This window comes from Gopherus evgoodei, unplaced genomic scaffold (genome assembly GCF_007399415.2).
Source record: "Gopherus evgoodei ecotype Sinaloan lineage unplaced genomic scaffold, rGopEvg1_v1.p scaffold_32_arrow_ctg1, whole genome shotgun sequence".
Classification (NCBI taxonomy): Eukaryota; Metazoa; Chordata; order Testudines; family Testudinidae; genus Gopherus; species Gopherus evgoodei.
The window spans coordinates 697,987-724,393 of record NW_022059994.1 but is presented as its reverse complement, the minus strand read 5'-3'; the positions used below and the strand labels follow the sequence as shown (position 1 = coordinate 724,393).

At 50.9% G+C, this 26,407-nt stretch overlaps 1 long non-coding RNA gene and 1 pseudogene across 3 annotated transcripts; both read right to left on the bottom strand.

The window, feature by feature from the left end:
- Window positions 1-1,975: 1,975 nt before the first annotated feature.
- On the bottom strand, window positions 1,976-5,411 carry LOC115640757 (annotated as a pseudogene).
- Window positions 5,412-5,465: 54 nt separating this feature from the next.
- Window positions 5,466-19,350, bottom strand: LOC115640936. 3 transcript variants are annotated; one of them, XR_003997962.1, is made up of 3 exons: window positions 19,309-19,350; window positions 6,060-6,142; window positions 5,466-5,503 (listed from the first exon to the last, which is right to left on the bottom strand). It is a non-coding gene; the product is annotated as an uncharacterized LOC115640936 (long non-coding RNA). The 3 variants fall into 3 exon arrangements; XR_003997963.1 differs by lacking the exon at window positions 19,309-19,350 and adding an exon at window positions 7,562-7,772; XR_003997964.1 differs by lacking the exon at window positions 19,309-19,350 and adding an exon at window positions 6,920-7,221.
- Between the last annotated feature and the right edge of the window lie 7,057 nt (window positions 19,351-26,407).

The window sequence follows — 26,407 nt, the reverse complement described above, 5'->3', positions numbered from 1 at the left end:
TTCTTAACCCTTTACAGGTAAGAGGCATTAACCCTTAACTATCTGTTTATGACACAGCCTCATTAACACTCACTGGTGTTGTTCTTGGTCAATGGAGACTCAGAGTTCAGAGGTGCTTTCACATGAGTTCACTTTCCAGGTGGGGGGCAAGAAGGCACCTTTCTCATTCCTCTAGCTGCTCACTGTTTGCTCTGGCCACTGTTGTTCATTCTGCCACCATTCACTCCATCGCTCTGTTGCCAATGGCCCTGCACAGTCACCTTCTGCTGCCACCTGCCACTGTGACCTCTGCGAATTGGGTTCCACCAGCTCTCAGTGATTTCAGCTGAGCTCTCAGTGGGGGAACCTCGCAGCTAGTGTAGGCTGGGCCATCTCTTCCACAGAAACACTGTCCCACGGCAAGTCTAAGCACTTAGACCTGATTATCAGTGATTTCAGCTGCAGTGGTCACTTAACAGAACAAAAGACTCTATGGAGTGTAATCAGCTCTGTCTTTAAACAGTGGAGACGGGCAAGTCAAATAGTACTTGTGACTCACACAGACCATCAAGAAAAACACCTGTCTCCTCCCTCTCTCTTGATGCCCTCAATCAGCACAGGCGAAGTACAGTTCTACTGTCTTTTACTCATACAATAAGAATAACATTTCATTACACCCCTGTGTGATTTGTAACCCAACCCCAGCCAAAATCTATCACTTGGGCAACACAGCTCTGTTTGCTGGATACCTAGGTAAATTAGGTGTGAATGTAAATACAATCTGGTCCTGAAGCCTTTTCCCCCAGACTAAGCTCATCACTAGCTGCCAGGGAGAGCTCATTTAGACTTTGCTTATAAATCATAATTTGCAATGATTAAGTTGGCCAACATCACCTCCCAAAACTTACCTACAACACTCACGTTAATACACCCCAGAACAATACCAGCCTTTTCCCCAGCTGCGTCAGTGGGTGACAGCCAGACAGTGTCTGAATGAGTCCATTAAAGACTATTCACCTTCCCCATCATTATTTACACATTATTTAAAACAAGTCCATTATTTAAAACAAGTCTATTAAAGACCATTCACCCGCCCCACTCTTATTTAAAACAATTCAACTTTATTCTTTTCAAAACAAGAAATAAAAGCTCAATTCCCTCCCCTCCCCACCCCTGCTCCAAAACCCAGCTCGGCACGGTGCATTTCAGCCTCATCCCAGGACACTGGTGCTCCAACCACACACACGCCCCAGGGAAAGAGGAACAAGTTAAATCTGGTAGAAAAACCTCACAGTCCATGAGAGAGGTATTTATCCGGCCTCTTCTCAGTAATGGGAAGACACCGACCCCTCTCCTCATCAGTCCCCTTGGGGCATCATTGGTAGCCCTTCGGAGTTCAAGGACGACTTCACCCAGCACTTGCAGGACATTTCCTTTCTCTCTGGGACACATGCAGTGAGTTCACAGTTCTCAGCCTCAGCTCTCTGGCTTGCAAGAGCAAACACTGCCCATTCAAAGTGTGACAGGTTAGATCCCCTTTTGGGGTGCCACCGGATGTGCTGGGGTCCCACTAAGTCCGCCTGTCTCACCAGCCTGGGTTTCCCTCACTCTGTGTTGCTGAGACCAGCTCTTAAGCCCCTTTCTAGCACACACACAAGTAGGGACACACCCATCTGTAGAATCACAGAGTCTGCAATCAGCTCTCAGTGGGAGAACTCAGCTTGGGCAATGGCCACCACTCCTGTGCACACACCCCTGGAGTGTAAACCCAAAATTATATTAGCTTATGCTGTATATAAATCCACATAGCATAAGCCATGAAATTCGCCCGCTCCCATAAGGTGGAGGTAGATATGCACAGCTTTCTCCCTCCCCATGCCCATGCGTTATGAACCGCACAATCTGGGTTTTTTTATAAACCAGAAATGAGTTTATTAACTACAAAAGGTAAATTTTAAGTGATTTTAAGGGCTAGCAAACAGACCAAAGCAGATTACTAAGCAAATAAAACAAAACACACAAACTAAGCTTAGGTTTCAGAGTGGTAGCCGTGTTAGTCTGTGTCTTAACGTTTGTTCCCCCAGAGACCAGCACCCTGGAGGATTTGGGGAGGGGAGGAGTTACCAGCCCAAGGTAAGTGAGGAGCCCAGGCCAGGGGCTGATGGAAGATATGAGGATGGAGACAGGCATCTAGAGTGAAGGTAGGGCCTGGCTCAAGTGTCCTTCTCCTCATCTCCATGGCAGGGGGATCCCGGCTGGGAGGAAAAGCGGGGGGGGGGGGGGACTTCAGTCCAGCAGAGGGAGCGGCTGGAGGAGTTTCTCTCTTTCCCTTCCCCGACCTGTGGCCCATCAGCTCAGCAGCCTGGGCTGCAGCAGGGAGGAGGGGCTGATCGGGGCTTCTCCTCCTGTGCCTGGGGTTTGCTTAGACCAGGCAGAGCCAGAGGGTCACGGACCAGCAGCTGTTCGACTGCTGCTGTGTCCTCACCACAGCGATGGGTGGCTGGAACCTTGAGAGTCAAATACCCCTGATGTGTGCAGGAATGAGGAAATGGGTTTGTGACCATGGCCGGCCCCAGTCAGGGCACTCAAAGAATTTTCCGTCTGTGTGGAGGAGTCTCTGATGTTCAACATGTTAGCTCCACTTGGACTATGTCCCACACTGAGAACCTCTCAGGTTTCTTCCCTGTATGGATTTGTGGATGCCTGATATTCTGGGAGCACCAAATGAAGCTTCCCCCACATTCAAGGTCTCTCTGTTGTGTGGGTCACTGAAGTGTGAAGTCAAATTGAATCTTTTCTTGTAGTAAAGCTATTTCACTCACCCTTGTGGATTCTCTCATGTTTGGTCAGTGCTGAGCTCTTACTGAAGCTTTTCCCAAAGTCAAGGCATTTTTAGTGCATCTCTCCAATATGGATTCTCCCATGTTTAGTAAGGTATAAGCACTGACTGAATGTTTTCCCAAACTCAAGGCATTTATAGGGTCTCTCTCCTACGTGCACTCCCTGGTGAACAGTAAGTTTTGATTTGTGTATGAAGCTTTTCCCACAGTCCAAGCATTTATGGGCTCTCTCTTGTGTGGATTCTCTGATGACTAGTAAGTTTTATTCTGTCAATGAAACTTTTCCCAGAATTGAGGCGTTTATAGGGTTTGTCGCATGTGTGAATTTTCTGATGCTTAATTAGGTGTGAGTGCTTAATGAGAGTTTTCCGAGAGTCAAGGCATTAATATGGTCTCTTTCCTGTGTGCACTCTCTGGTGTATACTAAGTTTTGACTTCTGAATGAAGCTTTTCCCACAGTCCAAGCATTTATGGGGTCTCTCTCCTGTGTGGGTTTTCTGATGTGTATTAAGGGTTGATTTCACATTGAAACTTTTTCCACACTCCAGGCATTTATAGGGTTTTTCTCCTGTGTGAATTCTTCCATGTTTAGTAAGGGATGAACTTTTGCTGAAGCTCTTCCCACACTCAAGGCACATGTAGGGTCTCTCTCCCGTGTGCAGTCTCTGGTGTATAATAAGGCATTGCTTCCAGCTGAAGCTTTTCCCACAGTCTGAGCATTTATAGGGCTTCTCTCCTGTGTGAGTTCTGTGATGTGACCTAAGATGTGATCTCTGACTAAAACTTTTCCCACACTCAAAGCATTTATGGGGTTTCTCTCCTGTGTGCAGTCTCTGGTGTACAGTAAGACATAGCTTTCTACTGAAGCTTTTCCCACAGTCTGAGCATTTATAGGGCTTCTCTCCTGTGTGAGTTCTGTGATGTTTCATAAGCTGTGAGCTCTGACTAAATCTTTTCCCACACTCAAGGCATTCATAGGGTCTCTCTCCTGTGTGGGTTCTCTGATGTGCAATAAGATTTGAGCTCTGATTAAAACTTTTGCCACATTCCAGGCATTTATAGGGTCTCTCGCCTGTGTGCAGTCTCTGGTGTGTAATAAAGTTTGACTTCTCACGGAAGCTCTTCCCACAGTCCAAGCATTCGTAGGGCTTCTCTCCTGTGTGGGTTCTCCAGTGTGTAAGAAGGTTTGCACTGAAATGAAATCTTTTCCCGCACTCAAGGCATTTGTAGGGTTTCTCTTCATTGTGACTTGTCTGCAGATCTGTGGTTTTCTTGGGATCCTTGCATCCTCCGCCATGTTCAGTGAATTCATCCTGTTTCTTCCTGGGATAATTTTCCAACTGCATCTCTGATCTGTGTCGATCTCCCCAGGCATTTCCCTGCTCCAAGCGCTGCGAAAAATTCCCTTCAGCTCTTCTCAAAAACCTCTCCTGCAGTTCCACTTGCTCAGGACTTTCCTGCTGCTGATTCTCCTCCTTGTTCTCACTCACTGTCCTATCACCTGCCGGGAGAGAGAGAATCCAGACAGGAGTCACTGCCTGTGCCGGGGAGAAAGGACATAAAGGGGAACAGCACAGAGGGAAAACACAACACAGTGACTGTTGGGGAGATGGAAACATTGGATTCTGCCTCCGTATCTCACCCAACACCCCCAGGGAAGGAAAGTCAGGGAGGAAATTCCTGACAGTTAACAGGATGGGTGGGAAGCCGTGACTGATATTTGCCTTGATGCTACGACACCTGCTGACTGCAGCCGACCTGAGTGAGACGGGGCAGAACTGAGGGCTCTCACTCACAGCACATTTTGAGAGTCCCAGCTTTTTCCTTCACTTGACAGATGGTTCTGTCTGAATTTCCCTGACTCCTCACCTGTGTGGGTACCTCTTGGGCTCCCCCTTTCCTTAGAGGCTTGAAGATCCGGGACCCATGGCTCTTCCCCTCGTTCCAGCCGGGCAATCAGGTCAGGTTTGGGAATGGAAAATCCTGCTCAGGGGGTGAAATCAGGCAAGTTCAGGACACATGGAGCATTGGTGGAGTATCTGTCACAAGGAACATTCCCCGAGATTAACCTGACCCTACATGGGACTGTGGTAACTCAGACCCTATGGGAGCACCAGATATCTGAGGCCGCAGATTTACTGTTACCCCCTCACTAGGAGGTCTCAAGATAGATGCTCTGGGGGACTTGCTGACACACACACAGCTCAGGTGTTAAACTTCTGCCTATTTCCAAGTCTGCAGAACCTAGAGCCCTCCCCATGGATGGAGCTAGTCTCAAGAGGGCAGGTGAACGGTGCGTGAAGGAGAAATAATACAGACAGGACAATACCCTAGTTCTGGCCCCTTAACAGCTGGAGAGATGGGGATGAATTAGCCTGTCCATTAGGTTTCTCACTCCCCGATTCCCTTGAATGTGGTATGGAGATGAAAGTATCTCTCAAACTGAAGCTATGGACTCTGTGACCCTCCTCCCCAATCTGACCAGGGAAGAACCTGACCAGATTCAGACACACACACTCCACAGCTTCCAATAGCTGAGGGCACAGAAATCCTTTACCCAGCGAGGTCACCATCTCGTAGTTCTCCTGCATGACGTCCCTGTAGAGGGCTCTCTGAGCGGGGTCCAGCAGAGCCCCCTGCCCCTGGGTGAAATACACAGCCACCTCCTCGAAGGTCACTGGCATCTGAAACAACAAGAGTTCCCCACTCAGCACCTGCTGCCCCAGCCACAATCCCACTAGTCATGGGGGAGGAGGCCCAGAAAAGCAGAATCCCACCCCCACCTTGCTCAGAGCAGCCAGGAGGCTTCAGGGGACGGGAGAAGGTGAGAGCTCCTTGTCCTCCCCAGCACACGGAGCAGGGCAGGGTCTGCTCATTTCCCACATGCCTGCCAGCCACAGGCTGATGCAGAAAGCAGAGCTCTGAGCCAGGGACAGGGACAGGAATCCCAACAGCTTCCCTGCGTATTTCACAGCAGCCTCTGGCCAGTGGGTTCAGACTCCAGCCCTGGGAGTCTGGTCAGTTTTCCCAGACCTGCCCAGGGGAGTGTTTCCTGTATGAGAACTGGAGGAATGTTCCCTCCTTCCCCACATGCCAATGGGCCTGTTCAGAAAATTAGGCTCCAAACTGAATGTGTCCCAGAAGATTTATCACACCCTGTCCCCTCTCTGCTTCCCCGTGTGTTTGCTGCCCCTCCCCCTCTACAGCAAACCCCTCTGCAGCTCCCTGAAAATCCCTTACCTGAGCTGGCTCCATCACAGCCATTTCCCTTCCCCGTCCCCTGGAAGACGATCTGGAGCGAAACATGGCTCTGATTCCTCAGCCTGTTGGGGCAAGAAGGACAGGGAGATTTCAGAAGGGGCTTGAATCCATTTCACAGCCCGATTCCTCCTAGGCTCTCTCCCTGCAGACAGACACTGTGGACTCTGCCACACTGGGAAAACCCTAAGTCACTTTATTACAACACTGACCCGGCCCCTCCCACCAGCACTGAACCCGAGACACTTTTAAACCCTCCCAGGGACAGAGTCACTAAGACAAATGCTAGAAAAGAGCAGAATCAAAGGAGCCACTTTGGGGGATTCCCCTTGATATTGGTCCCGAGGGCAGCGCATCCCCCCAGCAGCTAAGACAGAACCCGGTTTTTCCTCCGTCAGCTCCTCCCCTTGTTCCCAGGAGAGTCAGTCGGCCCAGGGGGTGCAGGGAATGGATCCAGGCAGGGCTGGAAGCTGGGAATCTCCCTCCCCACTTCTTGCTCCTGCTGTCCCTTTCAGTCTCACCCCTCCCCTTCCTGTCTCCTTCCCTTTCCCTCTGCCTGGGAGAACTGGGGACTGTCCCATTCCCATGGGCGTTTGCTCTCCAGTGTCAGCCTGGCTGTGTCACAGGGCAGGAGCTCTGGGCTCGCAGGCTCCCTACCCGGCTTCTCAGAAGTGGTGACATCTCCCTCCCTAAACTTCTAGTTTCCAGGACTTCCCATGACAAACTCGCAGCCTTAATCATGAGCAGACGGAGACAGACACCAGCCTCCTCTGTCTTAGCAATAACCAGCCCCCCAACCCCTTATGAGGACAATTCAGCAGCTGCAGATTTCATTTGCCCACCTGGATTCACACCAGAACAGAGCCAGAGAATCAGCTTGAACCAATATGCTTAACTGAACTGGAACCAGACTTAAACCACCAGTTTTCCTCTTACTCAGTGAACCTGAATCTCAGTCGAACTTGGAAAAAAATGGCTGCCAGTTGAAATAAAGTTTCAGCAATTTTTCAGCTCAATATTTGTCAATATAAAATAAAACCTACTCTGATCTCACTCATTATAAAACAAGACACCAAAACAACACCCAGGCATGTGATCGCTACCAGAATGGCCTGTCCCAGTAGGAGAAGAGAAGGGGGCAGCCCACAGGAGCAGGGAGGGAGGGAGGGGAGAGAAGTGGGGGCTCCCTGTCCCAGAAGTTAACATTAACTCTTCAAGGCCAAGGAAAAAGGCTGCTCAATTCTTCTTCCCTTTAGACAGGGCTCCTCTCACCCACCCTCACCCCTTAGGGCAGCTCCTCCCTCCAATTGCCCCACCCGAGGCAGGCCCCATGCCTCAAATTCAGTTCCCCACTGAAGGAAGCCACAGGGCTCACTCCCAACCCCTCCCCCCTTCTGGGGAGCGCCTGGTAACTGAACAGGAACCGAACACACCGACTGCCACTGAACCCGAACCAAACCCCAATGCCACTCCTTGCGGCTCACAGTGACTCTGGTTGGACACCGAATCCTGTGCAGAAATCAGACCAGCCCCTGTTCAGTGCTGTCAGACCAGGAGTCAGACCCCCCTCACCCCCCCGCAAATAAGGAGATTGTCTTTGAACACAAATATGAAATTGGAAGTAGGGTGTGTGTGGGTGTGTGTGTGTGTGGATTCTGGGTGGACATTTGCCTGATAAATTCTCAGCCCTTTGGGGTAAATCTCCTGCCCGCCCCTATCTTTTCTAAAGGCAAAAGTGGGACACATATAGGAGCCCTGCCCCTCCTCTCCCCAAGGCCCCCCTGCTCCGCCTCTCCCCCCCAAGGCCCTGTCCTCTGGCCAGACCAGAAGCCGGCTGTGATAAAACTTGCACAGGGAGCCCAGGCCACTGCAAAGAGCTCTGGACCCTCCACTTGCCCTTGGCAGGGGGCTGGATTGCCGATTAAGGTGACCAGGTCTCTGATTTTGGACTGGACTGGAGCACCACTGACCGGGCCGTAGACTGTTCGGTTGGCAGGCTCCCAGTGGGAGAGGAAGCAGCAATGCCAGCTGCTCCATCCCTGCATCCAGGTCAGTTTCCCCATGTGAGTGCCGGAAGGAGACGCAGAACTTAGGGGCACAGGAGGGGGGTAGGAGTTGGGGTAAAGGGGGCACAATGTAGGGGTTAGCACGAAGGAGGGGACAAGGATTAGGGACAAAGGGGGCTCAGCTCAGGGGTCAGGGGTGAAGGGAGGGTGGGGAGGCAATTGGAGTGAGGGTGCTCCAGGCCCACAGGTGCCAGGGGCACCAAAATGCAAGTTTGCCCAGGGTGCCACTTTCCCTAAGACCAGCCCTGACAGGAGACTTGTAGTGTATTAAACTGTTTCGCGTAGGAATGTGCTACCAGAAGCAGGTACTGATACATAATGGATTCTAAGAAGTTGTGATTGTAGTAAACTGTTACCTGATGTAGCGAGTGCCTACAGGTAGCAGTTTCTTGCACTATAATGTATATGAAATTGCTACGTGTAGAAATGTGTTATCTGTAGCAGTTATTTATACATATAGATGGTAAGAAACAGCTTTTGTAAAAAGATGCTACTTCCCTCATAGGTCATGATTTCTAGACCTTATATATTTTTTTCTCTTCTCTGAACTCTCTCCAATTTGTACACATCTTTCCTGAAATGTGGTGCCCAGAACTGAACACAATAGTCCAGCTGAGGCCTAATCAGCGCAGAGTAGAGCAGACATCCCAGAGTGATGTTCTGTTTTTTTTGGAGCAGCGTTATACTGTTCACTCATATTCAGCTTGTGGTCCACTATGACCCACAGATCTCTTTTTGCAGTACCCCTTCCTAGGCAGTCATTTCCCATTTTGTATGTGTGCAGCTTGTTATCATTCACAAACTTTGTAAGTGTACTCTGTATGCCATTATCTCAATCATTGATTAAGATTTGCAATAGAAACTTATCCAGAACTGATCCCTGGAGAACCCCACTCGTTATGCCCTTTCAGCCTGACTCAGCCTGTGAATCACTGATAACGACTGTCGGAACTGTTTTCCAACTAGTTTTGCACCCATCTTATTTTAGCTCCATCTAGGTTGTATTTCCATAGTTTGTTTATGAGAAGGTCATGGGAGACAGTATCAAAAACCTTACTAAAGGCAAGATAGCGCATGTTGACCGCTTTCCCCCATCCACAAGGCTTGTTACCCTGTTAAAGAAAGCTAGCAGTTTGGTTTTATATGTGAGGCTGCTTGAATTAGCTACATCAGATGTCCTTTTTTTAGCAAAGTTATGTAAGAAATTGCAATCTGCTGGAATGTGCTACCTGCAACACTGCAATCTGGAGAAGCTAATTCCTACACAGAGCAGTTCTAATTTTCTGCAATCGATTTTTTTTCCAGGGAGAAAGACATTATAGAAGATAGTATACTCCCTTTATTGCATATTTGAGAATCAAGCTGTACACAATGGCATGGAGAAAAACACTAAGGGCTAGACTGAGAGGCAAAATAACAGTTTCAGAAATGCAATCCCCATTGGTGGATTGACTCAAAACAAAGTTTTGACACTAGGCCAGAAATTCAGTCAGCTCTAAAATGAGAAGAAAAAATTAATTTTAAAAATTCAGGGAATCCCAGCAGCAGATAAGTCAACTTGGGAAACTGCTCGGAGACTTTGTGCAATCAGATGCAGTGATAAGGGATTCTTTGTTTCTGAGGGGATATGTGTAAAATGTTTCACTGAATTAAAAATCAGGGATTATCTACACTGGCAAGTTAAAGTGCTCTAACTTGCTGGCTATGGGGTGTGAAAAATCACACACACCCCACCCCCCACCCCGAGCCCAAGTTTGAGTGATTTAAAGTGCTAGTGTGGACAGGGTTGGCTCCCAGTGCTTGGAGATAATCCCTTCATCGAGGTGGATTACCAGGAGCACTGGCACCCACGGCAGTGCTTTGAACTTTGTAGTGTAGACATAGCCTCAGTAGGTTAGATCAGATAAAGAGGAGTTGCATTATCTAGGCATTGGGATGCCTGTGCCTTTAAGAACCCAGCCCTGGGAAGCCCATGCTGAGAGGTGCTGCTTGTGAGTGAGGAGATAAAAAAGCCCTTTTGCCCCCCACCATTTTTGCAAACACTGGGGTCTCAGTCCCACTGGGGTAACTGTTACCCCCCGAAATGAGCTGCCAAAATATTAACAACCGGTTCCCTCCTCCTCACCCCATGAGTGGGTCGTGCCCCTCCCCAGGACTCCAGCCTCATCCAACCCCCCACGTTCCTTGACAGCCTCCCCTGGGATCCCTGCTGTCATACCTTAGTCCCAGATTTGGACCTTAGCGTCCAAAATATGGGGGTTAGCATGAAAACCTCCAAGCTTAGTTACCAGCTTGGACCTGGTACTTGCTGCCACCACCCAAAAACATTAGAGTGTTTTGGGGCACTCTGGTCCCCCTGAAAAACCTTCCCTGGGGACCCCAAGACCCAAATCCCTTGAGTCTCACAACAAAGGGAAATAATCCTTTTCCCTTCCCCCCTCCAGGTGCTCCTGGAGAGATACACAGACACAAGCTCTGTGAATCCAAACAGAGTGACTCCCCCTCTCCGTTCCCAGTCCTGAAAACAAAAGCACTTTCCTCTTCACCCAGAGGGAATGCAAAATCAGGCTAGCAAATCCAACACACACAGATCTCCCCCTGATTTCTTCCTCCCACCAATTTCCTGGTGAGTACAGACTCAATTTCCCTGAAAATTCCCAGTAAAGAAAACTTTAACAGGTTTTAAAAAGAAAGCTTTATATAAAAAAGAAAGAAAAAATACATACAAATGGTCTCTCTGTATTAAGGTGACAAATACAGGGTTAATTGCTTAAAAGAAATATGAATAAACAGCCTTATTCAAAAAGAATACAAATCAAAGCACTCCAGCACTTATATTCATGCAAATACCAAAGAAAAGAAACCATATAACTTACTATCTGATCTCTTTGTCCTTACACTTAGAAACAGAAGACTAGAAAGCAGAAACTACTTCTCCAAAGCTCAGAGAAAGCAGGCAGACAGACAAAGACCTCAGACACAAAATTCCCTCCACCCAGAGTTGAAAAAATCCGGTTTCCTGATTGGTCCTCTGGTCAGGTGCTTCAGGTGAAAGAGACATTAACCCTTAGCTATCTGTTTATGACACGCCCCCCAAATTGCAGACAGTGGGGAAGCTCACTGGCGGCGATTTCCTTCTAGAACTTTAAAACAAACAGATTACTACAACACATGCACCTTTACATATACCACTAAGTATATAACTAACAGACTTTAACATTTTAAGAACACTTTTTAACTACTGAATTCTGGGAAACTCTCACGGGAGAGTGCATCAGCTACTTTGTTAGAAGCTTCTGTGATGTGCTGAATTTTAAAATCAAAATCTTGAAGAGCTAAACTCCAACTAAGAAGTTTCTTGTTGTTCCCTTTGGCAGTATGAAGCCACTTTAGTGCAGCATGGTCAGTTTGTAGTTGGAACCGCCGTCCCCAAACATATGGGCGTAGCTTTTCCAGGGCGTACACAATGGCATAGCATTCCTTTTCACTGACTGACCAGTGACTTTCCCTCTCAGACAGTTTTTTGCTGAGAAACACGACAGGATGGAAGTTGTGATCTGTTGCTTCCTGCATGAGCACTGCTCCTATACCATGCTCAGATGCATCTGTGGTTACCAGGAATGGCTTGTCAAAATCCGGGGCCCTGAGTACAGGGTCAGACATGAGCATTGCCTTAAGTTGGGTAAAGGCCTTTTGACACTGATCAGTCCACTTAACTGCATTTGGCTGGGTCTTTTTGGTCAGGTCGGTCAGTGGGGCAGCGATTTGGCTGTAGTGTGGTACAAATCGCCTGTAGTATCCGGCCAAGCCTAAGAAGGATTGGACCTGCTTCTTGGACCGTGGGACAGGCCACTTTTGGATAGCATCCACCTTGGCCTGTAGGGGGTTTATGGTTCCTCGACCCACCTGGTGCCACAGGTAAGTCACTCTGTTTTGGCCTATTTGACACTTTTTGGCCTTAACAGTTAGTCCGGCCTGCCTGATGCGCTCAAAGACCTTTTCCAGGTGTAGTAGGTGTTTGGGCCAGGAGTCTGAAAAAATGGCCACATCATCGAGGTAGGCCACTGCAAATTCTCCCAGTCCAGCTAGTAGACCATCTACCAGCCTCTGGAAGGTGGCGGGTGCATTTCAAAGGCCGAAAGGAAGGACATTGAATTCATACACCCCCGCATGGGTGACGAATGCGGACCTCTCCTTGGCAGGTTCATCTAGCGGTACTTGCCAGTACCCCTTGGTTAAGTTTATTGTAGTGATGAACTGGGCACGTCCCAACTTCTCCAATAGCTCATTGGTGCGTGGCATTGGATAGTTGTCCGGACGAGTTACCGCATTTAGCTTATGGTAGTCCACGCAAAAGCGTATTTCCCCATCTGGTTTGGCTACCAGAATCACTGGAGATGCCCATGCACTGGTAGATGGACGGATTATACCCATCTGTAGCATGTTCTGGATCTCCCGTTCTATAGCAGCTTGGGCATGAGGAGACACCCGGTAGGGTGGGGTTCTGATTGGGTAAGCATTACCTGTGTCAATGGAGTGGTATGCCCGTTCAGTCCGTCCTAGGGTGGCTGAGAACAATGGGGCAAAGCTAGTGCACAGCTCCTTGATTTGTCGCCGCTGCAGACGTTCCAGGGTGGTTGAGAGGTTCACCTCTTCCACGCCACCGTCTTTTTTTCCGTCGTAGTAGACACCATCAGGCCACTCAGCATCATCTCCCTGGACTGTAAACTGACAAAGCTGTAAGTCTCTGGAATAGAAAGGCTTGAGAGAATTAACATGGTACACTCTAGGCTTTAGTGAGGAATTGGGAAATGCTATGAGGTAGTTTACAGTTCCCAGGCACTCTTGGACCGTGAATGGCCCTTCCCATGATGCTTCCATCTTATGGGCCTGTTGCGCCTTCAAGACCATAACCTGGTCTCCTACCTTGAAGGAACGTTCTCTGGCATGTCTGTCATACCAGGCCTTTTGCTCTTCCTGAGCATCCTTTAGGTTCTCTCTAGCAAGGGCTAAAGAGTGTCGGAGGGTGCTTTGTAGGTTGCTTACAAAGTCCAGAATGTTAGTTCCTGGAGAAGGCGTAAACCCCTCCCATTGTTGCTTCACCAGCTGTAATGGCCCCTTAACCTCGTGACCATACACAAGTTCAAACGGTGAAAACCCTAAACTGGGATGTGATACAGCCCTGTAGGCAAACAGCAACTGCTGCAACACTAGGTCCCAATTATTGGAGTATTCGCTGATGAATTTACGTATCATGGCCCCCAAAGTTCCATTAAACCTTTCCACCAGGCCATTGGTTTGATGGTGGTACGGGGTGGCAACCAAGTGATTCACCCCATGAGTTTCCCACAGTTTTTGCATAGTCCCTGCCAGGAAATTAGATCCTGAATCAGTAAGGATGTCGGCGGGCCAACCGACCCTGGCAAAAATGTCTGTTAGGGCCAGGCACACAGTGTTAGCCCTGGTGTTGCCTAGAGCTACTGCTTCCGGCCATCGGGTAGCAAAGTCCACTAAAGTCAGTACGTACTGCTTTCCTCTGGGCGTCTTTTTTGGGAAAGGACCCAGAATATCCACAGCTACTCGCTGAAATGGGACCTCATTTATGGGGAGTGGCTGGAGAGGGGCCTTGACCTGGTCTTGAGGCTTACCCACTCTTTGGCATACCTCACAAGACCGGACATACTTGGCAACATCCTTGCCCATCCCCTCCCAGTGGAAGGACTTCCCCAACCGGTCCTTGGTTCTGTTCACCCCAGCATGGCCACTGGGATGATCATGGGCTAAGCTTAAAAGCTTCCCCCGGTACTTAGTTGGAACCACCAACTGTTTTTGCGGCTGCCATTCTTCCCGGTGTCCACCAGAAAGAATCTCCTTGTATAAAAGTCCTTGGTCTATAACAAACCGGGATCGATTAGAAGAGCTGAGAGGCGGTGGGGTGCTCCATGCCGCCGCCCAAGCTTTCTGAAGGCTGTCATCTGCTTCCTGCTCAATCTGGAACTGTTCCCTTGAGGCTGGGGTCACCAGTTCTTCCTCAGACTGTGGACTTGGGCTTGGTTCCTCTGGAAGCAATGTAGGTGATGGGGTTGTTTCCGTTGCTGGTGAACCGCTCTCCGCTGGTGCACCCGCTGGTGCACCTCTGGCTGAGCCTTTTGGGTATGGCTGTCTTTTGCTTCTGCCAGTTCTGGCTCGCTGGCGCCCTCTGGCGTTGAGTTTGAAGCTGTGGTTGCAATTGCTGGTGCTGGTTGCTGTTCCAGTTCCGGGCCTGGGACTGGAAGTACTGTGGCTGTTTCAGTGGTTGGCATGGAATCCGGGTCCATTACCTCTGTCTGGGTCTCTGGTAACACAGATGGGGCCTCTGTGGACGGCTCAGGAACAGGAATGGGTCTGGAAGCTTGCCTGGTTTGGCTACGTGTAACCATTCCCACTCTGTTGGCGCGCTTCACCTGGTTGGCCAAGTCTTCCCCCAGTAGCATGGGAATAGGATAATTGTCATAGACTGCAAAAGTCCACATTCCTGACCAGCCTTTGTACTGGACAGGCAGTTCAGCTGTAGGCAAGTCTACAGCTTGTGACATGAAGGGGTAAATTGTAACTTTGGCCTTTGGGTTGATGAATTTGGGGTCAACGAAGGATTGGTGGATAGCTGACACTTGTGCCCCCGTGTCTCTCCACGCAGTAACCTTCTTTCCGCCCACTCTCAAATTTTCCCTTTGCTCCAAAGGTATTTGAGAGGCCTCTGGGCCTGGGGATCTTTTGGGTGATGGTGGTGTAATGAATTGCACTCGCATGGTGTTCTTTGGACAGTTGGCCTTGATATGTCCCAGTTCATTACACTTAAAGCATCTTCCATCTGATGGGTCACTGGGCCGAGGTAAGTTACTGGAGACTGGTGAGGTGGAAGAATAGGGCGTCTGTGGCTTTACTTGGGTTGTATGTGGGGTCTTTGGCTGTCCTCGGTTGTAGGGTTTATGGTCGGTGTGCCCCCTGGGGTTTTCGTTTCCCTTGACAGTAGCTTTCCTGCTTTCAGCCACTTCCATCCATCTGGCTCCAATCTCCCCCGCCTCAGCGAGATCTTTGGGTTTTCCATCTTGTATGTACCGTGTGATGTCCTCAGGAACACCATCCAAGAACTGCTCCATTTGTATGAGGAGGTGCAGTTCTTCCAAGGTTTTAACATTGTGTCCTGATATCCAGGCCTCATAGTTTTTCCCAACGTAGTAGGCGTGTTTGGGAAATGACACATCTGGTTTCCACTTTTGGGTTCTGAAACGCCGACGGGCATGATCCGGGGTTATCCCCATTCTGTATCTGGCCTTGGTTTGAAAAAGTTTATAGTCATTCATTTGCTGCTTAGGCATTTCAGCTGCCACCTCTGCTAAAGGTCCACTGAGCTGTGGCCTCAATTCTACCATGTACTGGTTTTCACGGATGTTGTACCCAAGACAGGCTCTTTCAAAATTTTCCAAGAAGGCCTCGGTGTCATCACCTGCCTTGTAGGTGGGAAATTTTCTGTGCTGTGGAACAATCATTGGCGCAGGGTTGCTAGGGTTGGCTGTGTTTTGCTTAGCCTTTTCTAATTCCGTGGCCTGTCGGTGGGTTTCTCTTAGGAGTTCCAACTCTCTCCTGTGGGTAGCCTCTTTTTTCTCTTTCCCTCAGCTCCATGTCTTGTAGTCTTTTTTCCCGTTCTCGCCTGTGTTCAGCTTCTTTGATTTGTTCTTCGGCTTCCATTTTTTTTGTGTTGGGGTGCCCTCTGGTGTTTATCTTCTGAACTGCAGGTTCTGTTGCCTCCTGGGGTCTGCCTAGCAACAGTGCCTTTTCCCTTTTTTTTCTTTAGCTAATCTTTTCAATGTTAAGTAAACCAGAAAAACCACTTTATTTGCATATATATAGTGCTGGTATTTGCCTCCTAATGGGAGTGCTATTGTGTCACAAAAGACTCTTTTGTCACAGCTTAATGGCTCCTTGCTTAATATGCAAGCCAGAAACTTGCCAGAGAGAGCAGAAAAAAAATTTCTCTCTGGTTCCCTTTTAAAACCAAACTATTTCTCTCTGCTAAAAAGCCCCTAGCAGAGAAAAGAAAAATATAATATTCTTACTGGCTTCTGGATTCTATCCCACCCCTACCACCATGTCATACCTTAGTCCCAGATTTGGACCTTAGCGTCCAAAATATGGGGGTTCGCATGAAAATCTCCAAGCTTAGTTACCAGCTTGGACCTGGTACTTGCTGCCACCACCCAAAAAATTAGAGTGTTTTGGGGCACTCTGGTCCCCCTGAAAAACCTTCCCTGGGGACCCCAAGACCCAAATCCCTTGATTTTCACAACAAAGGGAAATAATCCTTTTCCCTTCTCCCCTGCAGGTGCTCCTGGAGAGATACACAGACACAAGCTCTGTGAATCCAAACAGAGTGACTCCCCCTCTCCGTTCCCAGTCCTGAAAACAAAAGCACTTTCCTCTTCACCCAGAGGGAATGCAAAATCAGGCTAGCAAATCCAACACACACAGATCTCCCCCTGATTTCTTCCTCCCACCAATTTCCTGGTGAGTACAGACTCAATTTCCCTGAAAATTCCCAGTAAAGAAAACTTTAACAGGTTTTAAAAAGAAAGCTTTATATAAAAAAGAAAGAAAAATACATACAAATGGTCTCTCTGTATTAAGGTGACAAATACAGGGTTAATTGCTTAAAAGAAATATGAATAAACAGCCTTATTCAAAAAGAATACAAATCAAAGCACTCCAGCACTTATATTCATGCAAATACCAAAGAAAAGAAACCATATAACTTATCTGATCTCTTTGTCCTTACACTTAGAAACAGAAGATTAGAAAGCAGAAACTACTTCTCCAAAGCTCAGAGAAAGCAGGCAGACAGACAAAGACCTCAGACACAAAATTCCCTCCACCCAGAGTTGAAAAAATCCGGTTTCCTGATTGGTCCTCTGGTAAGATGCTTCAGGTGAAAAAGACATTAACCCTTAGCTATCTGTTTATGACACCTGCCCCATCCACCCCCCTTCCCTGTCCCCTACCTGACACCCCATCCAACCCCCTTCCCTGTCCCCTACCTGACACCTGACACCCCATCCAACCCCCCCTCTCATTCCTGATGGCACCCCGGGACCCTTGCCCCATCCAACCACCCCTTCTCTCTGTCTCCTGACTGTCCCTGGAATCCCTACCCCTGATTGCCCCCCACCACCCCATCTAACCCCTGCTCCTTCATGACTGGCGCCCCAAGACCCTTGGCCCAATTCAATCCCCCTGTTTCCTGCCCTCTGACCGCTCCGACACTAATCCACACCCCCAACTCCCTTGCCTTCTATCCAACACCCCCTCCCTGCTCCCGGCCCCCTTACCATGCTGCCTGGAGGTGGGGGCCAGGCTGGGGTTGGGACTAGAGTCACTCTGCTGGGGCCAGGGCGCTCTGCCAAGGCCGGGCCCAGGGGCTGGAGCAAGGGCGCCTGGAGCCAAGGCACCTGGCCGGCCGGGATCAGAGCCAGGCCGGAGCCGTGCCGCCCGGCCAGCCGGGCCCAGGCTCAGGCCAGAGCCATGCCGGACGGCTGGGGCCGGGCCCAGGGGCCGGGCCGGAGCCATACTGCCCAGCTGAGGTCGGGACCGGGCTGGAGCCATGCCACCTGGCCAAGGTGGGGGCCGGAGCCGCACTGCCTGGCTGAGGTCGGGGCCGGGTCAGAGCCACGCCGCCTGGACGGGGTTGAAGTCAGGGTCCGGGGCCAGACCGGAGCCATGCGGCCCTTGGATCCCTCCTCCCGCTCACACCTCTATCGCCCTGCCCCAGCTCACCTGCGGGAAGCCGCTGCTTCCTTCTCAGCCCTCCCAGGCTTCCCGCATGAATGAACAGCTGATTTGCAGGAAGCTGGGGAGGGGGAGGAGAAGCCGGGGGAGTGTTCAGGGGAGGAGGCAGAGGTGGAGTGAGGTGAGCTGGGGCCAGGGGAAGGGTAGGGAGCTGCTGGAGCTTTTTATAAATTTAAAAGCCCTGTTCTAAAAGGGCTTCCAAATTTAACAACCGGTTCCTGCGAACCGGTGGGAACCAGCTCCAGCTCATCACTGGTTACCCCCCTGCCCAGCCTGTGCCAGGTTTTGCCCTCTGCCACCACCTCACTTCTGGGCTTAACTCCACTTCCTCCCCCCATTCCTGATTTTCCCCTTTAGCCCCTCTCCTAATGCTGCCTCCAGCTGCTTGACCCCCTGACCAGTCAATTTCCGCCCTCTGCTCAGACCTTGGCCACTCCCCTGCTCCGATTCGTCCCCTTTGCCCTATTTAAACCCCTGTAAATAGCAATAAGCAGATTTTTAAGGCTAGTAAAGGCAGGATGAAGGGCAGTGGCTTCAACAGATGTACTGAGCATGCTCGGTACACTGTCAGTAGCACATAGCTATGGAGAGCACAGTACTAGAGGATACCAGCCTACAGGGTCTTGTTATGGCCCAGATCTAGCTTCTGGCTGGCCAGGGGGGTCATGGCAAAGAGGAGGTGGCTAAGGCCCATCACAGCCCCACCCTGGCACCGGGAATCCAGGACAAATGGTGTCCCAGAGTCATTTGGCCCAGGACCGGGACTTGAACTCCGCCCAATTCGGGACAGACGGTCACCCTGGTTTGGCAATTTGTAGGGAAACAAATCCCCGCTGGCTGCTGGGCAGGGCAGCCCCTGCAACCTCGCTTACCCCATGGGGCTGGGAAGCTGCTTGTATCTCTCCCACCCCTCAGCCTTATCCCTGCCTCAGGGCTCTCCCTTCCCCAGCCAGTCTACCCCCAGTCTCCCCTTCCCACATCCCCCCTTTCCCTCCCAGACCCCCCCTCTACGCCACCCTCCTTTCCCTCGGCCCCATAATTCCCCTTCTGCCCCCCGATCACCATGCATCGCCCCATCCTCCCTGATTGCAATCACTGCCCCTGCTCCCCCCTCCTGCCCCCGATCTCACACACCCTGTTCCATCCTCAGCCCCCTCCCGCCCCTCGTATTATTATCCCACCCCCAGCAGGGACCAGGCTGGGTCCCCCCCGCACACACCGGGGCTGGCGGCAGCTTTCCCGGGCCCCGGGCGGGAATCGCAGCCAGCTCCGCTGGGAGCAGCCTGGGACCAAACCTCCCCCTGCAGCCCGGGGGTGACTGGCCGGGGGGGGCGGGTCTCTCTCACCTTCCCTCCGAGCGGGGCCCCCCGGGGCAGGGGCCGGGCCGGGCTGGGGGCTCTGCCCTGGGAGAGGCTCCTGGGGAGCAGCGGGAAGGGCCCTGCTGGAGATTCCCCTCTCCCGGCTGCAGCCAGGGCTCCGGGCTCCCAGCACTAGCCGCCGGGGCTCGGGGATCTCGCCAGGAGCCTGGGAGCCAGAGTCACCGCAGCGGCTGCGAGTCACTTCCCGCTGCCGGGCCGGAGCCCAGCGCTCGCTGCCCCGGAGCCGCCTCCCGGCTGCTCCTGGGTCCTAGCGATCAACTCAGCGCGCGGGAGCCGACTGCCCCAGCCCTATGTAGGTGTCCTGAGTAGAAGCCTCAGGATCAATGGGTACAGAAAGGAGCCGGGCAGATCCCGGGGATGGGGGAGAAGGGGGGTTTCTAGGGAGACTCTGGTTGTTCCAGAGAATCCAGGGATGATGGCGAGTCAGGGACGCTCTGGTAACAGACTGGCACAGGGAGCAGTTGGGCAGAGCTGGGCTTTTATCTCCACACCACACTCACTGGTTACCAGCCCTGAGCCTGAGCTCCTGGCTCTGCTCCCCTTGCTCGGGTCATGGAGCTGTCAGAGTTTTGCCGCTGAATTCTGCCCTTACTTGTAGGTCCAGATGAACCCAGCCCTGGGCTTTATTTAAAAGTGCTTCATGTCTGCCCCCCTCCCAGGGATCTCCTCTACCCATCTCCCAGCTGGTTCTCCCCTGTGGGCACTGACTGCAGCTCCCCGTCGGGCACCTGGATGTCTGCAGCAAATCTCCTGGTGCTCTGGGTCAGGGACTGGTGCTATACCCACTCAGGATAGTCCCCTATTTCTCCCTCATTGTTTTCCAATTGTCACCAAAATCATCCACCTTCTCCTGATGGCCACCTAGAAACTTCCCTTAAATGTTAGAATTGATCAGATGCAGCCACCGAAACAGACCAGTGCCCCCGAGGTAAGTGCAGGGCCTCATTTTGCTAGGCCAAAACCAGGTCAAGATATTAGATAGCACCCTTAGGCTATGGCTACTGATGCAGCTCCACTGTAATCTCTCTAGGGCAGGGCTTTGGTTGCCTCAGAGCTCAGCCACCAACTCTTCCTGATGGCCACTATGAGAATTTTTCCTAAAATACTTAATTAACTTTAGGAAAAACAAAAATATGCACATATCCATCTCCAGTTGTTATAATTTATTTATGTAGGTATTTTTTCTTTGCAGACTCAATAATGAAAATAATGTACGGTTGCCTCTATTCTTTACTGGACCTACACAGAACAGAAACACAAATAAGGTGCTTTCATAGAATATCAGGGTCAGAAGGGACATCAGGAGGTCATCTAGTCCAAGCCTCTGCTCAAAGCAAGGCCAATCCCCAGACAGATTTTTGCCCCAGATTCCTAAGTGGCCCCCTCAAGGGCTGAGCTCACAACCCTGCAGTTTAGTAGGCCAATGCTCAAACCACTGAGCTATCCCTCTTATTCTTGTCTTTTTGTTAATTTTTGGGTTTTTTGGTTTTTTGGCTGCATTTCTTTTTTAAAAGACTTGCTAGCTAGTAAGTCTGTTTCTGTGAAAAGTGATGTTTGTACGTTTTAATACCGTGTTTCACAGCAGCAGACTTTCTAGCGAGCTGGGAGGCAGTGAAAAGTGATTAACAAACATACAAATATCACTTTTTACAGCACTTACACAGACCCAGCACACTGGGGGGAAAATTAAACCCAGGATGGGAAGTGGGTAGGGTGGCAGTGGGGACCAGTGGCGATGGGGGGAGGAGGGGGAGCCCAGGGTCCAAAGCCCTGCAGCAGAGGTCCAGAGCTTGCTGCTGTACGGCCGGAGCCTGGGGCTGGAGGTGACAACGGGGGCCAGGAGCAATGGGTGGACAGGGGAGCGTTGAGCCCGGGGCTGGAGCCCAAAGCTCCATGGTTGGAGCCTGCCGCCTGCCACCCCAGGGCTGAAGCCAGAAACTGGAGCCCCACCGTCCCCGACAAGATGGGAACTCACACCGGCTGCCTGATCCTCTGGCGTTTGTGGCTACAGAAAGCAGCTGGGCTGACTCCCTGCTGGCAGCCCTGAGGGAGGGGGCAGCTGCTTTATGCCCCAACAATCACAGCCCAGGAGGCTGTGGCAGCAAGAAAACCCACTGGTGGCCAAATTTGAGAAATGCTGCTCTAGTGTATCCAGCTGGCAGCAGCTCTGGCAGTGGGAGAAGCTCAAAAAAAACCAACCACAAAAGAAACAAACAAACCTCCCCCAGCCCCCTGGCAGCTCTGATCTGAGCACCGGCAGAGGTGTAATAGGCCAGAGGAGGCCTAGGCTGTGGTGGTCCTGCCTACGCTCTGCCTCTTCACCTCCCTGCTTCTGGCCCCTTCCCTGAGACCCCCACTGCCTGCACTCTGCCTGGTGAGTGCCTCCACCTCCCCCTGCCAGAGGTTCCCTCTGCTCACTGTGTTCCTCCTCTGGACGGCCTGGGCAGGCAGCTCAGATGGCTCGGACTGCTCTTATTGGAAATTCCAAGAGGCGAGCGGGTGCCTCCCCCAGCCTTGTGGGAGGAACCACTGGACCCAACTGTGTTCAGGGGACAACTAAGGGATAACAGGGATGGGAGTAGGGGGGGTCATAGGTTCAGAACTAGGGATCCAAAGGGGGACACCAGAAGAACCCTGGACAGCACCCACTGCTCCTCAAAGCTGTCTAGGGAGCCAGCATGAGATGCCCAGAGGAACTCTGCCCGGATGAGTGAGACAAGAGAGGAATTGAAATAGGCCCCATGGTTGCAGAGCACCCCCTCATCCAGCATGTTCCCCCTGGTATTCTAAATGGCCACTTTGGCCAGTGCCAGGAGGACATTGATGAGGTCTGTAGGGACAGGGTGTGAATATATAAAGAGGTGTGGATATTGATATTGATATTCACAGTGGGCCGTGGGACCAGGCTGGAATATAGGCTGGCCCACCAGGGTTCCTCACCCTCTACAGGTGGTAGAAAGTCCTACCACTTGGTATCCAGGCAGGACACAAGGGTGAGGAAGTGAAACGTGTGGAGCACGAGATTGGAAAGTTGTTCCCTTGGTGTTCTTCGGAAGCAAACCGGCTGCAGGACACGCAGCTGGATTGGGGTATGGAGGAGAGGGAGTTCACAGGACAGGGACCTGATGAAAAGGTCCAGAGGGTTTGGGGTGAGGTGGGCAGGGAGCACCATCTCGCAGGACCTACTCAAGGAATACTTGAGAGGTGAGTGATAAGGGTGCCTCCACCTCCTTGAGTACGTGCAGGGGGGTCTGAAGTGTGGAGATCCCCATGCAATGACTGAGTGCTCGGGTATCCACATATCTCCCTACTAGTTACATATAAGACAGAAGCGTCACATTCATACTCGCTTTCGGACTGGGTTATGACATCACCCTGAGTAAACATACTTGTCATGATCAAACAGCATAGCAACATTGGTATAAACTGGACTTCCCCAAGATGATAGTTTCTTCTGTTCTTTCATTGCTTTTTTGATTTGGAGCTTAAGCCCGGCAGTTTCTTGTTGCATCTGGTGAACCCTCTGCTCATACACATCCTGTCAGCTTCTCTGGCTCTTTCTTCATCTTGCTTGGCTCTCGCTTTGGATTCTTTTCCCAGTTGGGCCCAGACTTGCTTCTCTTGCAGGGTCGGCAGGTTTGTATAATTTTTGGTGGTGCCCAGAATAGGTCCAAGTCCTCCCCCCCCCCACACCTGCCTAAGGCTTTGGGAGGGAGTTTGGGTGCGGGAGGGGTGTGGGCTCTGGGAGGGAGTTTGGATGCAGGCTCTGGGCTGGGGCAGGAGGTTGGGGTGCGGGAGGGGGAGTGAGGTGCAGTGATTACTTTGAGTGGCTCCTGAAAGCGACCCGCACACCCCTCTGGCAGTGGCTCCTAGGCGGGGCGGCAGAGGTCTCCATGCACTGCTGTCTGCAGTTCCCATTGGCTGCAGCTCTAGTGGCAGAGTTGGTGCTTGAGGCGGGGGCAGTGCATGGAGACACCCCCTCCCCCAAGGGCCACAGAGACATGCTGGCCACTTCCAGGAGTGATGAGCTGCGTGGAGTGAGGCCGAGCAGGAAGCCACTCTATCTCCACTGCGCTGCCAGGAGATTTTAAGTGGCCGGGGGCAACAAGAGGGTCTGGGAGACGCTCTGGGGGAGGTGCGTGGGGGTGGCAGGTGGGCCCAGGTCTCTCGAACATTGATGGAGCCGGGCCCCTGTCCTCTGAATATTCCTGGAGCACAGGCACCGCAAGCCCATACAACTCGCTGTCCCTGCCTGCATTCTATTGAAACCTTCCTTGACGCACTTTGTACAAGATCTGTTGCAATTATGTAACAGTAGTAGCAACAATGATCTACATAGTCACATTTTGTCAGATAAAGTCACATGGTTAAATCTTAGTCTTTGTTGACAAACTCCTGTGTGTTTTCGCTAAAAAGACATCTCAGTGCTGTGAGGTTATATTGATGCTGATCCTCAGTTGAATCAAACAAGCTGGTATTGTCCCTTTGGGGACAGTTTACATGGGAAGAGGACACTGCAGAAGAACAATAATGGTTTGAACTCAGGGTCTGGTTGAGAAGCATGGGCCTAGTGATCACAGCCATAACCCTGGACTGCCAAGGGGGTCTTGGGAAGGGGATCTCAGGCCTTCCCACTCTACTCGGCTCTGACCCAGAGCCCTTTTAGCTACCAGTAACCTGGCAAGCAAGACTACTTAAGTCTGTCCTCCCTGGGCCTTTTCCTCTCTTCTTCCACCCTGGGATCACCTCAGTCCAAGGCCTTTGCCTAATGGGAAAATCCAAATGCCAAGGAAGTGTTGTGGAAAATTGACCACAGGGTTGATTTTAGATCAGACAGCCTGAGGCTCCTTTATTTTATACAAGCATATATGCAGGGAGAGACAGCATGACCCCACGCAAGAGGCAAGCCGCTCTGCTTTTTACAAATTTTACCATGCTTATAAAGGTTAAAATCGCAAAACGTAGCACGCTGGTTACACATGTTATTTGCCTTATTTGGAATATAATGCTGATAACAAGCAAGTTGACCAATTAATTTTCCATCTATGGCAGAGCCCCAATTTTCCATCTATGGCTTTTCCTGTTATCGTCTTTGCCAGTCAAGTCTGCGGTTTGACTGTTCTACCACCTTTTCTGTAGTCTCGACAGCAAGCTCAGCTGTTGTAACTTAACAGATCTCCTGGTTCCCCTTTATCCAATTCCAGTTCCTCTTTTTGGGGCCCTGACCACATCTTTCTGCCTCAGCATGCCCTTTGTACAGAAAAACAAGCTAAGCTAAGGCTCTAAATTATTTTGCTCAAAGGCCTAGGCCCTAAGACAAAGGGGGGAGGGGTTGCTTTTCCCTGACAGAAGCAAGAGGAAGTTACCACTGTCCAGGGCCACAGAATACTTCTCTCTGTGCCTGTCTATGCGGAGGGCCCCTTTAGGCAGCTGTATCAGAGCCTTTACGTTTCATGGTGCTCTGCTCTTCTGGAGATGTGGACTGCAGGTCTGCTCATCTTCAGCACTGCTCCCAGCTCAGCTAATTTGCTGCCTTTTAATTCCTCCAGCAGATGGAGAATTTGCTGCAGGTGTGGCAGGGCAGAGCTAGCTAAGCCCAAAAGAATCCTTTAAGGCTTTGTTACTCAGTGTGGGGCTGGTGCACCTCATCCCAAGGACACTTCAGAGGAGTTCAAGGAAGAGGCTGTGCCTAGAGTTAACCTGTAAGGCAAAGTAAGGACTGGCAGAGCCCTGGGGAGTTTATGTGGGGAGCTAAAGGCTGCAGGTGACAGGGAACTGACACCCAGCTCAGCAGCAACATGTCCCCCTCGTGCTGAGGCTGGGGGGTAACAAGGAGATTCACAGTCCAGGGCATCCTGAGAAAATGTCACAGCCGGAACCAGCAGTATGTGGAGCTCAGGGATGGTGAAGTAACAGCTCCAAGGGGCCTAAAAAAAAAACAAAAAAGAAAACCAAACTCCAGAGCTTAAATATCCTCCTAGATAGAAAGTTTTCCTAATCTCTACCCTAAACCTCCTGCACTGCATCTTAACACTTTTAGGGTCCTCCCTTCAGTGGCCATGGAGCACAACTGCTCCCCAGTCTCTGTATAACAGCCCTTAGCATGGCTGCAGACCATCCCCAGTCTGCTTTTCTCACGACTAAGAGACCCACTTTTTTTAGCTTCCCTCCACGGGTTGGGTTTTCTAAATCTTTGATCATTTTCTGTTAATCTCCTTGGGCCTCAATCCAATTTGTCCTCATCTTTCCTAAAGTGTGTGGTGTCCAGAACTGGACACAGGACTCCAGGTGAGGCCTCCCCAGTGTCCAGCAGAGCATTACGATGACCTCTGGCAACTTACATACATTAATACACTCCAGAACGATACCAGCCTTTTCCCCAGCTGCGTCAACGGGTGACAGCCAGACAGCATCTGAGTGACTCCATTAAAGACCATTCTCCCTCCCCCCATTATTCAAGATGAGGGACACTGGGAGTTTGAGAAATTAAATTCTACTTTATTCTTTTCAAAGTAAGAAATAAAAGCTAAATTCTGTCCTCCCTCCCCAAACCCAGGTCGGCACGGTGCATTTCAGCCCCAGCTAGGGTGACCAGACAGCAAGTGTGAAAAATCAGGACAGTGGGTGGGGGGTAATAGGAGACTATACAAGAAAAAGACCCCAAAATCAAGACTCTCCCTATAAAATTGGGACATCTGGTCACCCTAGCCCCAGTCCAGCTCACTGATGCTCCAGTCACACAGGTGCCCCAGGGAAAGTGGAACAAGTTAAAGCTGGTAGAAAAGAGCTAACAATCCATGAGAGAGGCATTTGCCCGGCCTCCTCCTCTCAGCAATGGGGAGTCACCAACCGCTCTCCACATCAGTCCTCTTGGGGCATCATTGGTAGCCCTTCGGAGTTCAAGGACGACTTCACCCAGTACTTGTAGGACATTTCCTTTCTCTCTGGGACTTGTGCAGTGAGTTCTCAGTTCTCAGACTCAGCTCTCTGGCTCGCAAGGGCAAACAGTGCCCTTTCAAGGCTCTGCCCACCCGACAACCCTCTCCCCCTCCTGACTGTATCTCAC